Raw genomic sequence first — 14,251 nt, 5'->3', positions numbered from 1 at the left:
AGTTGCTGTTCATGGAGAAATCGCCAGAAGCTGCACTGGGATACATCGACAGAACCTGAGATGAATGAAATTTTCACTCTACAGCGGAGTGTGCGCTGGTATGAAAACTCCTGGCAGATTAAAACTGTGTGCCGGACCGAGGCTCGAGCTCGGGACCTTTGCTTTTCGCGGGCAAGAGCTCTACCAACTGAGGTGCCCAAGCACAACTCACGCCCCGTCCTCACAGCTTTAATTCCGCCAGCACCTCGTCTCCTACCTTCCAAACTTCACATAAGCTCTCCTGCGAAACCTGCAGAACTAGCACTCCTGGAAGAAGGCTGTGGCTAAGCCATGTCTCCGCATTATCCTTTCTTCCAGGAGTGCTGGTTCTGCAAGGTTCACAGGAGAGCTTCTGTAAAGCTTGGAAGGTAGGGGACGAGGTACTGGCGGAATTAAAGCTGTGAGGACGGGGCGTGAGTCGTGCTTGGGTAGTTCAGTTGGTAGAGCACTTTCCCGCAAAAGGCAAAGGTACTGAGTTCGAGTCTCGGTCCAGTACACAGTTTTAATCTGCCGGGAAGTTTCAGAACCTGAGATGTTTCAGGTACTCCCCAACGGGTTCAGGTCGACCAGTTGGAGGACTTCCTCTTCCACACACATCAACATAGCGCTGCGCCCAGCCACGACCACAGTCTTCTGCCCTATTAGCCTTGACGGCGACGGTTTCCTGAAGACATTGTTCCAATCTTGCAAAAATGGCAGTTGATAGACGGGCACGATTCGGAAGTCGTTTGTGAAACAGACGTTGTGCTAATCGACCATTTCGTCCGCTTTCACCATAGATGAGCAACGTGTTGGTGTACTCTGAAAACGAGTAGTCTGCCATTCTGTAATGCACCGTCTTTCTTGATTACTCCGTGGCAACATGCGCTTGAACTCATTGTATTCTTCGCTGATGACGTGTGAAATGACGTCACACAAGAAATCACGTGATACGAGAGACTGTCCTCTATCAATGAGTACTGTCTTCGATCGTTCACAGCCGTTTATGTTCCGAGCGGTGTATTGCTAGAGGTGGGTTTATTCCCGAATATCATTGTCCTGACTCTCTCTGCAACACATATAAAAACAACAGATCACGACGAAGCACCAAGCAGAAATTGGCATCCAAACAACATATGAACGATTTCTTATGGCCCATTCCACTGCAGAAGAAAACAACCAAGAAGTCCAGGACCCCCAGGAGGTGAAAATCAGGTCAGAAACGAAAAGACTAGAGCCTCCTCTTCAAAGAAGTAACCAAGCAAGAAACATACCTCTCATGGAACTGAATAATTCTGTAACTCTCCTATGTCATAATGTACAGGGCTTAACCAGTAAGCTATATGAGCTAGAGGTCTGAAAATTTGGAAAATCTTCTGAACTATCTCAACAGTCAGTCAAAATACATAGTTGTCCATGGGGATTTCAATATTAATTTCAAGGACAACTGTAAAAAAGGGTAAAAACTTGTTAATCTACTAAAAACATACAATATGGACATGTGTTGAGAAGATGCCACCAGATACAGCAGCAAAAGTGAAAGTACTATAGACCAAATATTCATTGACAATCCAAAATGTGGCTTTAAATCTGAGGTATTGGATGCAGGTTTCTCTGATCATCAAGCAGTTTGATTGACTTTAGATAAATCTCATGAGAAAAGTGACAACAGCAGATATAGTGAGATAAGGTTAATTAATGATGACAGCATTAGGGTCTTTAATCTAATGTTAAAAACTGTAAACTGGGACATGGGAAGCAATAGTTCTGTATATATAAAATTCAACAAGTTTTTGTCAAATTATAAATACTGCTATGATATTTCATTCCCCTTGAAGAGAATGAAAATAAACAAAAAGTCAAATTCATGGACAACAAGTGAAATCAAAGAGTCATCAGAAAGCCTTGGAATGCTATATAAGTGTGCAAAGCACAATACTATCTTGAAACCATATGCCAAGTGTTAAAGGAAAAAGCACAGGGAGGCTATAATTGCTGCATAAAAGGAAGCACAATGATTCATATATGTGAAAAGGTAGCAAGAAAATGAAATCTTTGTGGAAAGTTATTAATAATCATACAGGAAAACTTCAAAGTGCAAGCAATAAAATCACCATAAAACACAATAATGAAATTATTGATGATCCACTTCTAATAGCCAATATATTTAATGATCATTATATTAATGTAGCAAAAAACCTGATCACCACTAAATATAATCCAAAGACAAAGGTAACAACTCCAATAAATGAAAGGACAATGTACCTGTATCCTGTAACACCCAAAGAAGTACAATTGGCTATCAGCAAACTAAAGAGTAAAATGAGCTGCGGATTTGATGGTATGCCCGACAAAATTTTAAATATAGTGCCGATAATGTTGTCTCTCAACTTGTGGACATAATCAATGACTCCTTTGAAACTGGTGTGTCTTCAAGTAAATTTAAGCAGTCAACAGTAATACCAGTCTTTAAAAGTGGTGACAAGTTTGACATTAAAAATTTCAGACCTCTATCATTATTATCTGTATTTTCGAAAATAATTGAAAGAATAATGTATGATATATTGCTAGACCTCCTAAACAAAAATAAAATTCTTGTAAATACACAGAATGGTTTCAGAAAAGGCAAATCTACACAAACAGCTCTCTTCAGTTTCCTAAAACATGTTCACAAAGCTATTGAGGCAAGGAAATGATCTATGGGATGTTTTTGGACCTTTCCAAAGCGTTTGATCTTACAAATCATAATCTATTGCTGTTTAAACTGTATAATTATGGTGTTTGTGGTATTTCCTTTAAGGGGTACCCTAGGGCTTGGTATTGGGACCATTTCTATTCTTGATTTTTATTAATGACCTACATCAACAGTTTTCAACAGCTGATACCATATTATTTGCTGATGATACCAGCTTCATTATAAAAGGGAAGAATGATTATGAGATGCAGTAAAAAATCGACAAAACAGCAAAAGTGGCAGAAAAATGGTTTAAAGACAACTGTCTAGTTGTCAGTTACAAGAAAACTGTATGGATGAACTTCGACCATATAAGGAACAAAAATAGGACCAATATAAAATTCACATTATCGAATAGCCAAATTCAGCAAAAGAATCACAAAATTTTTTAGGGTTATGGGTGGATGAGCATCTAAGATGTGAAAAGCACGTAGAAATGCTTAACAAAAAATTAAGCAAGTACTGTTACTTATTAAGAGTGCTTAAAGATTGCTGCAATACCGAAACAGTGTTAAGTGCTGTTGCTAGAAGGAAATCTTCACCACTTTGATATTTTCGAATTCAGCAGTCGCTGACAATGTGATGAATAGTCCAGGGTGGAGCTCCACCGTCATAGTCTGCATTAGGCAGCTTGTTGCACATATGAAACAGGCACTATATATGTTTGCACCTACCATGGTCCGTTCGAATTAGATCCTGGGCAGTCCAAGTCTTTTTTTTGTTGTAGGCGAGATCCATTTGGGAGCTTAGAACGTGAGAAGATGTTATGTAGACACACATATGTTACCGCTGCAACGACATTTCCATTTTCCACGAGGTTTAAAGCCTCTGGCAACGATGTCAGAAGCATAATGCAGAGGAGGATATCGTGACTGAGGTGTATTACAATTGAAAAGTGGCAGGTCTCTATGCGTGGGAAGATTAGGGTTCCTGGAGATATACTTGAATACCATTATAAGTGCAGTAGACCTGCGCAAATCAGGTAACATAAATCCTGCTAACGGTAGAAGCCAATGAACTGGAGTAGATCTGATGGTGCCAGATATTATGCACGTAGTAATATTCAGTTGGCAATCAACTGGCTTTGTATAATGACTATTCGCAGAAAGGTGCACGATATTCAGCAGCTGAATACTCCAAACCCAAGGCTGAAGAATGCAGGGCGGATCCTCAGGTAGATATGCATAACTATGTTCAGGTTTTACTTAAAGGACAGTGTCCTGTCCAAGATGACGACTATATATTTTGGGTTCCAATAATGATGAAGAACACAGTTTCTAAAATTTACGTTCAACGGACACCCACATGGCGGTACGTGAGAACCAACTCACTGTCAGTAATAATCGTGCACGTTGGTAACCAAGCAGTCGACAGAGTAAGTCCATCGAATTTTTGGCCACTGAAATGCACAAGTACCACTGCTAATGAGTTACCATCCAGATTTTTACATAAATTTGCATCAGGATGGGTCATTCTTATGCGATTCAGAACAGCAGTGACTTTTTAATAGTAAAGTAAAAATAAATAAATGAATACAGTCTCTTTTTAATTCATTAACCCATTAGTGCCAGCATGGTACACGTGACAGCACTAGACTTTATTGATTTTTAGGACACCAGTGAAGACCTAAAATCCTGTTAATCTTATTTAAGAATTGTTGGGCATCTTTCTTTCATTTCTTATCTAGTATTTGCGAGAACAATTCGCGAGTGGGAACACTTAGCAATTGAATTTAAACATTTGTTCTGCGCACTGAATCTTCACAGGTCCACATGCTACATTTTCAGCGTTACATAAAAGTAACGCTAAGCTTACGAGCACAGACGGATGCAAGGGGGGTGGGGGCAAACGGTCGTTCGCCCGCATAGGAACACAGGGACAAGTACTGAAAAACGTCCGCGTTCTTATAATAAAGCCTAAAACTGACGTATCTTTTTTTCGATGTTTCCAACAGCCCTGAATGACTTAAATGTGGTTAATGGCAACGAAAAGCACTACGAACAGTTTAATTGAGGGGTATAGTACACAAATTAAATATAATCTGTAAAATGAAAGAAATTATAGGGAAATTTCTTAATGAGGACATGGTCTGAACTGCGTTTTATTACACACATTAACATCTTACCACCCATTGAGGTGGCCCAGGGGTTAGCAAACTGGACTCGCATTCGGAAGAACGACAGTTCAAACCCGCGTCCAGCCATCCAGATTTAGGTTTTCCGTTATTTCCCTAAATCGCTCTCGACTATGATCTTTTTCTCTGCATCCTCTTCCAGAAGGTCAAAAGAAAAATATTTCTGCGACTCACTGGTAGAATTAACACGTTTAGTATCATACGCAATAACTGATCAACGCTTGTGTAAACTGACTTCTAGGTGCCATTATGGATAGTTCATATTTTGATAGGGTACGGCTGATTTTCTACCCACCCTTGACACAATGTGAGCTTGTGCTCCGCCTATAACGATCTCGATGTCGACGGCACGTTAAATAAACCTTCCTCCCTTTCAACGTCTTACATGCAGTTACTTGTGACTCCACAGTAAAAGGCAAAGTAGCTGATAACTGATTCTCTGAAGACATTTCAAAGAATTATTCGGGTGAGAATTGTGTGATGGGAGTACAGGGTAAGCCAGCTAACATAACGCTGACTTTCTCATATACATAGAGAACGACTAAATGTATCGCTGAGTCACAGCCGACAATAAGGCAAATTTTCTGACGTGCAGCACACAACTAAATTTTACCGTTAATAGCTGCCGAACTAAGGGAACGACCATGACTTTTTTCTGTGCGTCCTCTTCCAGAATGTCAAAGGAAAAATATTTCTACGACTCACTCGTGGAATTAACACGGTTAGTACCATGAGCAATTACTGATCAATGCTTGTGTAAAGCAACTTCAGATGTCTTTGTGGAAAGTCCGTATTTTAGTTTCCACCACTTTTTACACTAAAAGTGTACATGCAGAAACGAGAATTGAAGAAATCAAAATCTCACATCAAGCCGTGTTTGTGCTTCTGCGAATTTATTTGAAAAATTTCAATGATTGGAAGTGAGCTTTCTTTTACGTTGGACATTGAGTGTCGGTTTAAAGGAGGAATTGCTCTTTGACCCCCCATAATAATTTTCATGCTGGGAGATATCTCTCCTATGCAAACACACACTTGTAGAAGCGCTCTCAGCATCGTTTATCGAAGATTAATCTATCGTGTGGAGGTGATAGGAGAAGTAGATGACCGCTTGAACAACACTCTGAAATTATAGCCGTACAAAACACGTTAATAAAGCTGTGTGGAGACACTTCAGGCTTATCTCATCTTATCTTCTATTAGGCAGACGATTACCAATCACATTATGACAGGTGAAAAACAGAATGAGAAATGTAATTCTATTGGTTGCAGGACTGCATACCATACATCTTGTTTATTGCTTTGCGATCTATTATGGTGATGTTCAAACAGTATGACTTCTTTCAGTATGTGGATGAATGGAAAATGTCACTTCTAGGTTTTTTCTCTCGCTTAGTGCTTTTCTCATCTCTGACAATGGTAGGCCTGCGTAAAAGCACATTTTAAAAAAAATGCTGTATGATATCTCGGATTGAATTGTATGCTAAATTGTATCTCTCCCTGGAATTGCAGTTGTAAGTAAATTCCAGGCGGAGTTAAGATGAGGACAGCTATGAATTTGTGCTGCAGTTGGATTGGTGTAAGAGTACATACATACTTTGCAAGTTACTTTACTGCGCACATACACACAACATACATACCCACGAGAGGCGTTCAATCCTTCAAAATGGCGTCTGGAATGGAGGTGCATTCTGGGCAGAGAGCTGCCATTGTGTTTCTTTTAGTGAAGACTGCCGATATTTATAGGAATTGCAGAATGTCAGCGGAGAGGTGGCAGTGAGAGAAAACACTGTTAATCGTGGGGCGAGGTGTTTGTCACCATTACAACACGGCCGCGCTGTGACACTCGCAGTGTGTTCGTCGCCACAAAAAATGCAAATCAACTTCTCCTTCTGCATGACAACGCAAAGCTTCACACAAGTCCGCGCACCGTAGAGGAGCTCACAAAGCTTCATCTACTCAGAACCTAGATCCCGCACCTTCCGACTTTTATATGTTTGGCCCAGTGATGGATGCACTCTGCAGGAAACAGTACGTGAACAGTTGGGAGGTTACTGCAGCAAGACGACGTTGGCTCCAACGTCGACCGGTAGAGTGGTACCATGAGGGCATTCCAACCAACCCCCCCCCCCCCCTCCCGTCACCCGAGTAAGGTGGCGTCAGGCCGTCGCGTTGAATGGAGGTTATGTTGAAAAATTGGGTTTTGTAGCTTCGACCATAGATACTAATAGACTGGGCAAGCAGTGCAGCGGCTATACATCTGGCGTGGCTGCAACATAGCATCACGTGACTGTTGGCAGAACGTCGGCGGGAGTTCAAGGCAGCATTCTGATTCCTGATTTCACTTCCAGTATTTCTCAGTGGATTTCCTGCTAACTTCACCACATTAAATGTAGCTTATGTAAACACAGCTAGAAGTGATAAATTATTGCGTAACCACTGTACAAATTTAGTTTTACAGCCATTACTTCAAAATGAACTTTGTGAACTGCTGAAACACTTTCGATGTTCGGCAATATATTCGCCGCGAATATTTCAGTGTTACCAATTATGAGATGCATTCTCTACTAACAATACGCGCTATGCACTGCATAAAATGTAAATATTGCGTGTGTGTGTTTTAGTGCCTTGGTTGTAGAAAGTGTTATAGACTTCATAAATTGGCATAAACAACGAAACCTGTAACGTAAACACACGTGTCCACATCGAATGTAACGAACTCAATTGTGTCGTTCACCCACAAACGTAAAGCAGTTTCATTTGAAAGCTCTTTTTTGGTTTAAACAGTTTGTTTCGTAGATGTATCAAATAAGATATCTACAAAATCAGTACCTACTTACATTAATACTTGTTCCACAGATCATGAATACGATACTTCGCAATGATGTGTCAGTTTAATGAAAGGTAGATCTATCATTACATGACAACTCTTCCAATCACTTATTTATACCTAAAAAATCGTCTACTGAGTAGGAGCTGTCATTCATAGATTCTTTTAGTTTGATTTTAAATGCTGGTTGGCTATCTGTCAGGCTTTTAATGCTTTTTGGTAAATGACCAAAGATTTTTGTAGCAGCATGTTATCTATCCCATACATTACAGCTTATTATCTGGAAACTAACATAGGCCATACAACTACCTTTTTGCAAATGGTATTCAGTATTTGTTCCTGATATTCGTATGTTTTGTAACTGGGAAGTACAAAATAAAACTAAACCCTGATGAGAAATCAAACCCCTAACTTGTTTTTGCAAATTGTTCTTTAAAATAATACCAGCATAATTCACCCCTTTTTGTACCAAAGTTAGATTTAATCCAGGATAGTAAAAATCATCCTTTCTTCTTATGTAGTAGCAATGCACATTGTCATTGCTTTTGGAGTGGGAAGGGATATTGGTAATAAATAAATAAATAAATAAATAAATAAATAAATAAATAAATATATATATATATATATCACACACACTATATATATATATATATATATATATGTGTGTGTATGTGCGGATGGATATGTGTGTGTGTGTGTGTGTGTGTGTGTGTGTGTGCGCGAGTGTATACCTGTCCGTTTCCCCCCCCCCCCCCCCCCCCCCCCCCCCGAAGGTAAGTCTTTCCGCTCCCGGGATTGGAATGACTCCTTACCCTCTCCCTTAAAACCCACATCCTTTCGTCTTTTCCTCTCTTTCCCTCTTTCGTGACGAAGCAACCGTTGGTTGCGAAAGCTTGAATTTTGTGTGTATGTTTGTGTGTCTATCGACATGCCAGCGCTTTCGTTTGGTAAGTCACATCATCTTTGTTTTATATATATATATATATATATATATATATATATATATATATATTCTTCAAAGTGCTTCGAACAGATGTGTGTGTGCGCAGTAGGCTTGAAATCTTTTCGTTTCACTGCCTGTATCCACATCTGCCTCCGCCCTTCATCCTTTGGAAACCTATACGAAAGAGAAAAAGCAGCTTTGTAGCTTACCATTTCAAGAAATATATACGATTGCAATGTGCGCCTGGAAACACACACAGGACTTCAAACTGCCAATTTACGTAACTGTGGCGTTCTGGGTAAGGATATGATACACACAATAGTTTATCAGTATTCAAGAAATGCCGCTAAATTGTACTAACAATACTTACATGTGAAATTTAATGTTACTTCCCTTCACAAAATGCTCGGTACAACCATAAGCACAACAGGATACCACCATTGTTTTGCCAATAGTCACGTGGTATAGCAGTAGAGATGTTGGTGCCACGAAATATACGTCATGACCAGTCTACCAATATCTATGGTCGAAGTTTTGTAGCGAAAAGGGTGTGTATAATACGATGTGTTGGAATCCTGAATAAAGCCAACCTGCTTCCAGAAACAAAATGTGTTGCATTACTTACTGAACGTTGCTCGCAAATTCATAAACACAAACATAGCATAAAATTTATTTTTCGTCTGAGATAACGTGGTGCTTTGTTTAAGAAATAAATTAAAACACTTATAATCGCCCAGTCAGACCAAGGTTAAGGGCAGGTCTCCCTCTGTCATGAGGCGATCCTCTCTGGTCCGCTTTCAGCCTGCTGCGACGTTTGACTGAAAACAGCAGATTTCTACAACAGCCTACCGTCCCTCCTCCCTCGGCCCCCTCACGAGTTGGGAATGAAGTATTCACTGGCTGACAAGGAACCTGAAGCTGTTACAAGACGTGGCTGTGTGTCAGAGTAACTTCGTACATGTAAACACCTTCAGCACTTATGTATATGATTAGAGCTGCAGTCCTTTGTGACAGATAGACTGGCTACTGGGTCTGGTACCGTATACGAGGGGCGTTTGAAAAGTCCGTGCAAAGTCCGAGCGATGGCACCACTGGCGCGTATCGAGGTCATGTTTATTTAGTAGCATCTTTGGAAAGAACGCACATCAAGTTTCAGCCATATTGGTCTATTTCTTTGTGTTTGGCATTCGTTTGAATCAAGGAAGTCGAGTGATTGTCAAAAAATGGACGAAAAAGAATTTCGTGTGGTGATTAAACATTACTTTGTGAAAGGCAAAACGCCTCAGGAGACTAAAGAGAAGCTTGATGAGCATTACGGTGACTCTGCACCTCCGATCAGAACAGATTATAAGTAGTTTCAAAATTTTCGGAGTGGCCATATGGGCACAAGTGATGCTGAACGTTCTGGACGCCCTGTGGGGGTTACGACTCCAGAAATCATTGATAAAATCCATGATATGGTGATGGATGACAGAAGAGTTAAGGTGCATGAGATTGGTAGTGTTGTGGGCATCTCGAATGAACAGGTACATAATATTTCGCACAAACATTTGGACATGAGAAAGCTGTCCGCAAGATGGGTTCCACCATTGCTCGCGCTTGACCAAAAACGGAATCGTGTGAAGTGTTGCAAGGATTGTTTGCAGCTGTTTAGGAAGAATCTGCAGGACTTTAAGCCTCTTTTCGTCACTGTGGATGAAACATGGATACATTACTATACTCCTGAGACCAAACAATAATGTAAACAATGGGTTACCAAGGGAGAATCAGCACCAAAAAAGGAGAAGATCATTCCTTCAGCCGGAAAGGTTATGGTGACTGTCTTTCGGGATTCGAAAGGGATAACCCACATGGACAATCTGGAAAAGGATAAAACTATTACAGGTGGACCGTTTGACAACCGAGCGGCAAGAAAAACGCCTGCTATTGGACCGCAAAAAAGTTTTTTCCGCCACGACAATGCACCAGCACACTCCTCAGCATTTGTGGCCGCAAAATTAATGGAAATAAGATTCCACCTCGTTTCACATCCCCCCTATTGTCCAGACTTGACTCCCTCGGACTACTATTTCTTCCCCAATTTGAAGAAATGGCCGGTGGGACAAAGATTTTATTCAAATGAGGAGGTGATTGCAGCAACTAATAGCTATTTTGCAGACTTGGACAGTTCTTATTATTCAGAAGGGATCAACAAATTAGAACAGTGTTGGACGAGGTGTATAAGTATAAAAGGAGACTACGTCGAAAAATAAAAAAGGTGTACCCCAAACACTTAAATAGTTTTTATTTTTGCACAGACTTTTCAAACACCCCTTGTATAAGGGCCGCGACACACCATCAGACGTTGAGTGATCACTGTGAATGGCACGGAGATGCCGTGTACTTGTGGGTGACAACGTTACTAACACCTAACAGAGTTTGAAAGGGTTTTCATTCTGCTTCCACAATTGGCTGTGTGGTTGATTAGTGCTTTATCGACATCTGTGGGTCATTCAGGTGTGACAGTGAACCGGTGTTGGACTGCATGGGAGCGTGAGGATATCCATAGTCGTCGTCAAGTTCCGGTCGACCACCTCTGACCAACGTAAGGGACGATCACCATAGATCGTAACCCCTTCACATCCGCACCTGCCGTCAGAAAACAAGAAATGGATTCCCTGCAGCATTCTGTGTTATACTGTCAGAGACTAGCAGCACTGCAAGTGTCCCACGCATAGGCTGCCGTTAACACCAAACCACAAATTGCTGCGCTTAGAGTCATTCTGTGACGAGGAAGCATGGACTGCTGATGGATGAATGGCGTCGCATGGTGTTCAGCGAAACGTTACAATTCTCTCCTGCCCCAGACGATCATCATCGGTGAATATGGCGACGACCTGTGGAGAGATCTCATTCATCAGGTGTTTTGGAAACAATAAATACTGCCAGACCGCATTCGTCATCTTCATCTCGTTCCAGCACGTGGTGTGATGATATAGAATGTCATTGGGTACTCAAAAAGATGGTCTCTCGTGCACACAGCCGGTAATTTGGACAGAGGACGTCACACTATGACGCGTTAAGACTGACAGTAGTGCCCTACCTTCGACGTATCCGTAACATTAACTTACAACAAGATAACAAAAGACTCCATACTGCGTATACTGCCCAGCTCTGTATAGAGATGTTCAAATGATGCCCTATACTGAACACACACATTAAGGAAAATTTTGTTACTTCCTACCCTTCGTGGTGTAGCAATTATAAAAGCTAGCAATGTATTGCTCTTCTTCTCCACGGCAGGGACCTTATCATATCAACTCTTCCTAACGTAATAAGCTATTTGTCATAATATTTTTTTCAGTTTTTCTATTGTAAAAAATGCCTTTTTTGTGCAAAGACCAGACATCTATCAACATGCATTTTCAATGATGCATAACATAGCAAAAAAGTGGAATTTCTACCGCCATTTCAAGCAGTTTCTCTACCGACTGGATTGCTGCTTGTCTATAGTAAACAGGATAGAAACGTCATCAGTGATTGATAGGCAATGAAGATGAATTCTACACTACTGGCCATTAAAATTGCTACACCAAGAAGAAATGCAGATGATAAACGGGTATTCATTAGACAAATATATTATACTAGAACTGACATGTGATTATAATCTCACGCAATTTGGGTGCATAGATCTGAGAAATCAGTACCCAGAACAACCACCTCTGGCCGTAATAACGGCCTTGATACGCTTGGGCATTGAGTCAAACAGAGCTTGGATGGCGTGTACAGGTACAGCTGCCCATGCAGCTTCAACACGATACCACAGTTCATCAAGAGCAGTGACTGGCGTATTGTGACGAACCAGTTGCTCGGCCACCATTGACGAGACGTTTTCAATTGGTGAGAGATCTGGAGATTGTGCTAGCCAGGGCAGCAGTCGAACATTTTCTGTATCCAGAAAGGCCCGTACAGGACCTGCAACATGCGGTCGTGCATTATCCTGCTGAAATGTACGGTTTCGCAGGGATCGAATGAAGGGTAGAGCCACGGATCGTAACACATCTGAAATGTAACGTCCACTGTTCAAAGTGCCGTCAATGTGAACAAGAGGTGACCGAGACGTGTAACCGACGGCACCCCATACCATCGCGCCGGGTGATACGCCAGTATGGCGATGACGAATACAGGCTTCCAATGTGCGTTCACCGTGATGTCGCCAAACACGGATGCGACCATCACGATGCTGTAAACAGAACCTGGATTCATCCGTAAAAATGACGTTTTGCTATTCGTGCACCCAGGTTCGTCGTTTAGTACACCATCACAGGCGCTCCTGTCTGTGATGCAGTGTCAAGGGTAACCACAGCAATGGTCTCTGAGCTGATAGTCCATGCTGCTGCAAACGTCGTCGAACAGTTCGTGCAGATGGTTGTTGTCTTGCAAACGTCCCCATCTGTTGACTCAGGGATCGAGACGTGGCTGCACGATCCGTTACAGCCATGCGGATAAGATGAATGTCATCTCGACTGCTAGTGATACGAGGCCGTTGGGATCCAGCATGGCGTTCCGAATTACACTCTGAACCCACCGATTCCATATTCTGCTAACAGTCATTGGATCTCGACCAATGTGAGCAGCAATGTCGCGAAACGATAAACTGGAATCGCGATAGACTACAGTCCGACCTCTATCAGAGTCGGAAACGTGGTGGTACTCATTTCTCCTCCTTACACGAGGCGTCACAACAACGTTTCACCAGGCAACGCCGGTCAACTGCAGTTTGTGTATGAGAAATCGGTTTGGAAACTGTCCTCATGTCAGCACGTTGTAGGTGTCGCCATCGACACCAACCCTGTGCGAATGCTCTGAAAAGCTAATCATTTTCATATCACAGCATCTTCTTCCTGTCGGTTAAATTTCGCGTCTGTAGCACGTCATCTTCGTGGTGTAGCAATTTTAATGGTCAGTAGTGTAGTTTCGAGACACCTGCTAATAATTATACACGGTGCAGTCACATTATTGTGACCATCGCCTATCTTCGACGGTAACGTCAATAACCACTCGCAGACGGCATGTGGCAGCACTAGCAGCCGAGGGTACATAAAGCGTGTCGAGAGGACGCGGTAAAGAGTGCAGTTATTGTCGTAATGCGGAAACGGAGCGACTTACCTGACATTCAAAAGTGTATAGGTGCCTAAGCATTGGCTTTCGGTCACGGGTGGAACAATTTCCGAAACGGTTAAATTTCTAAATTGTTTGCATATACCGTGCATGGCAAAATGGCGGCGAGGCAACTGTGGTGCACCACGGGCCATAGATGACAGGGGTGAACGACAGTGGCGAAGATGTGTAAAGACGGATAGATTTACAACTGTTGAGGGACTAGGAACCCAGATAAACCGAGGGACAACGAACAGAGTCTCCTCAACCACCGTTCAGTGAACTTTACTGCGAATGAGCGTCTGCAGCAGGTGCATGGTTCATGCACCCATGCTGCCTGTTGTTCGTCGGCGACGAAGGCTGGAATTTGCAACTGGACGTCCACTGAATGGCGACAGGTGGCCTTTTCAGATGAATCGTGATTTATGCTCCATCTCACAGATGGCTTTCGGCGTC

Source organism: Schistocerca americana, chromosome 6, assembly GCF_021461395.2.
Source record: "Schistocerca americana isolate TAMUIC-IGC-003095 chromosome 6, iqSchAmer2.1, whole genome shotgun sequence".
Classification (NCBI taxonomy): Eukaryota; Metazoa; Arthropoda; class Insecta; order Orthoptera; family Acrididae; genus Schistocerca; species Schistocerca americana.
Note: the sequence above shows the minus strand (reverse complement) of the source record.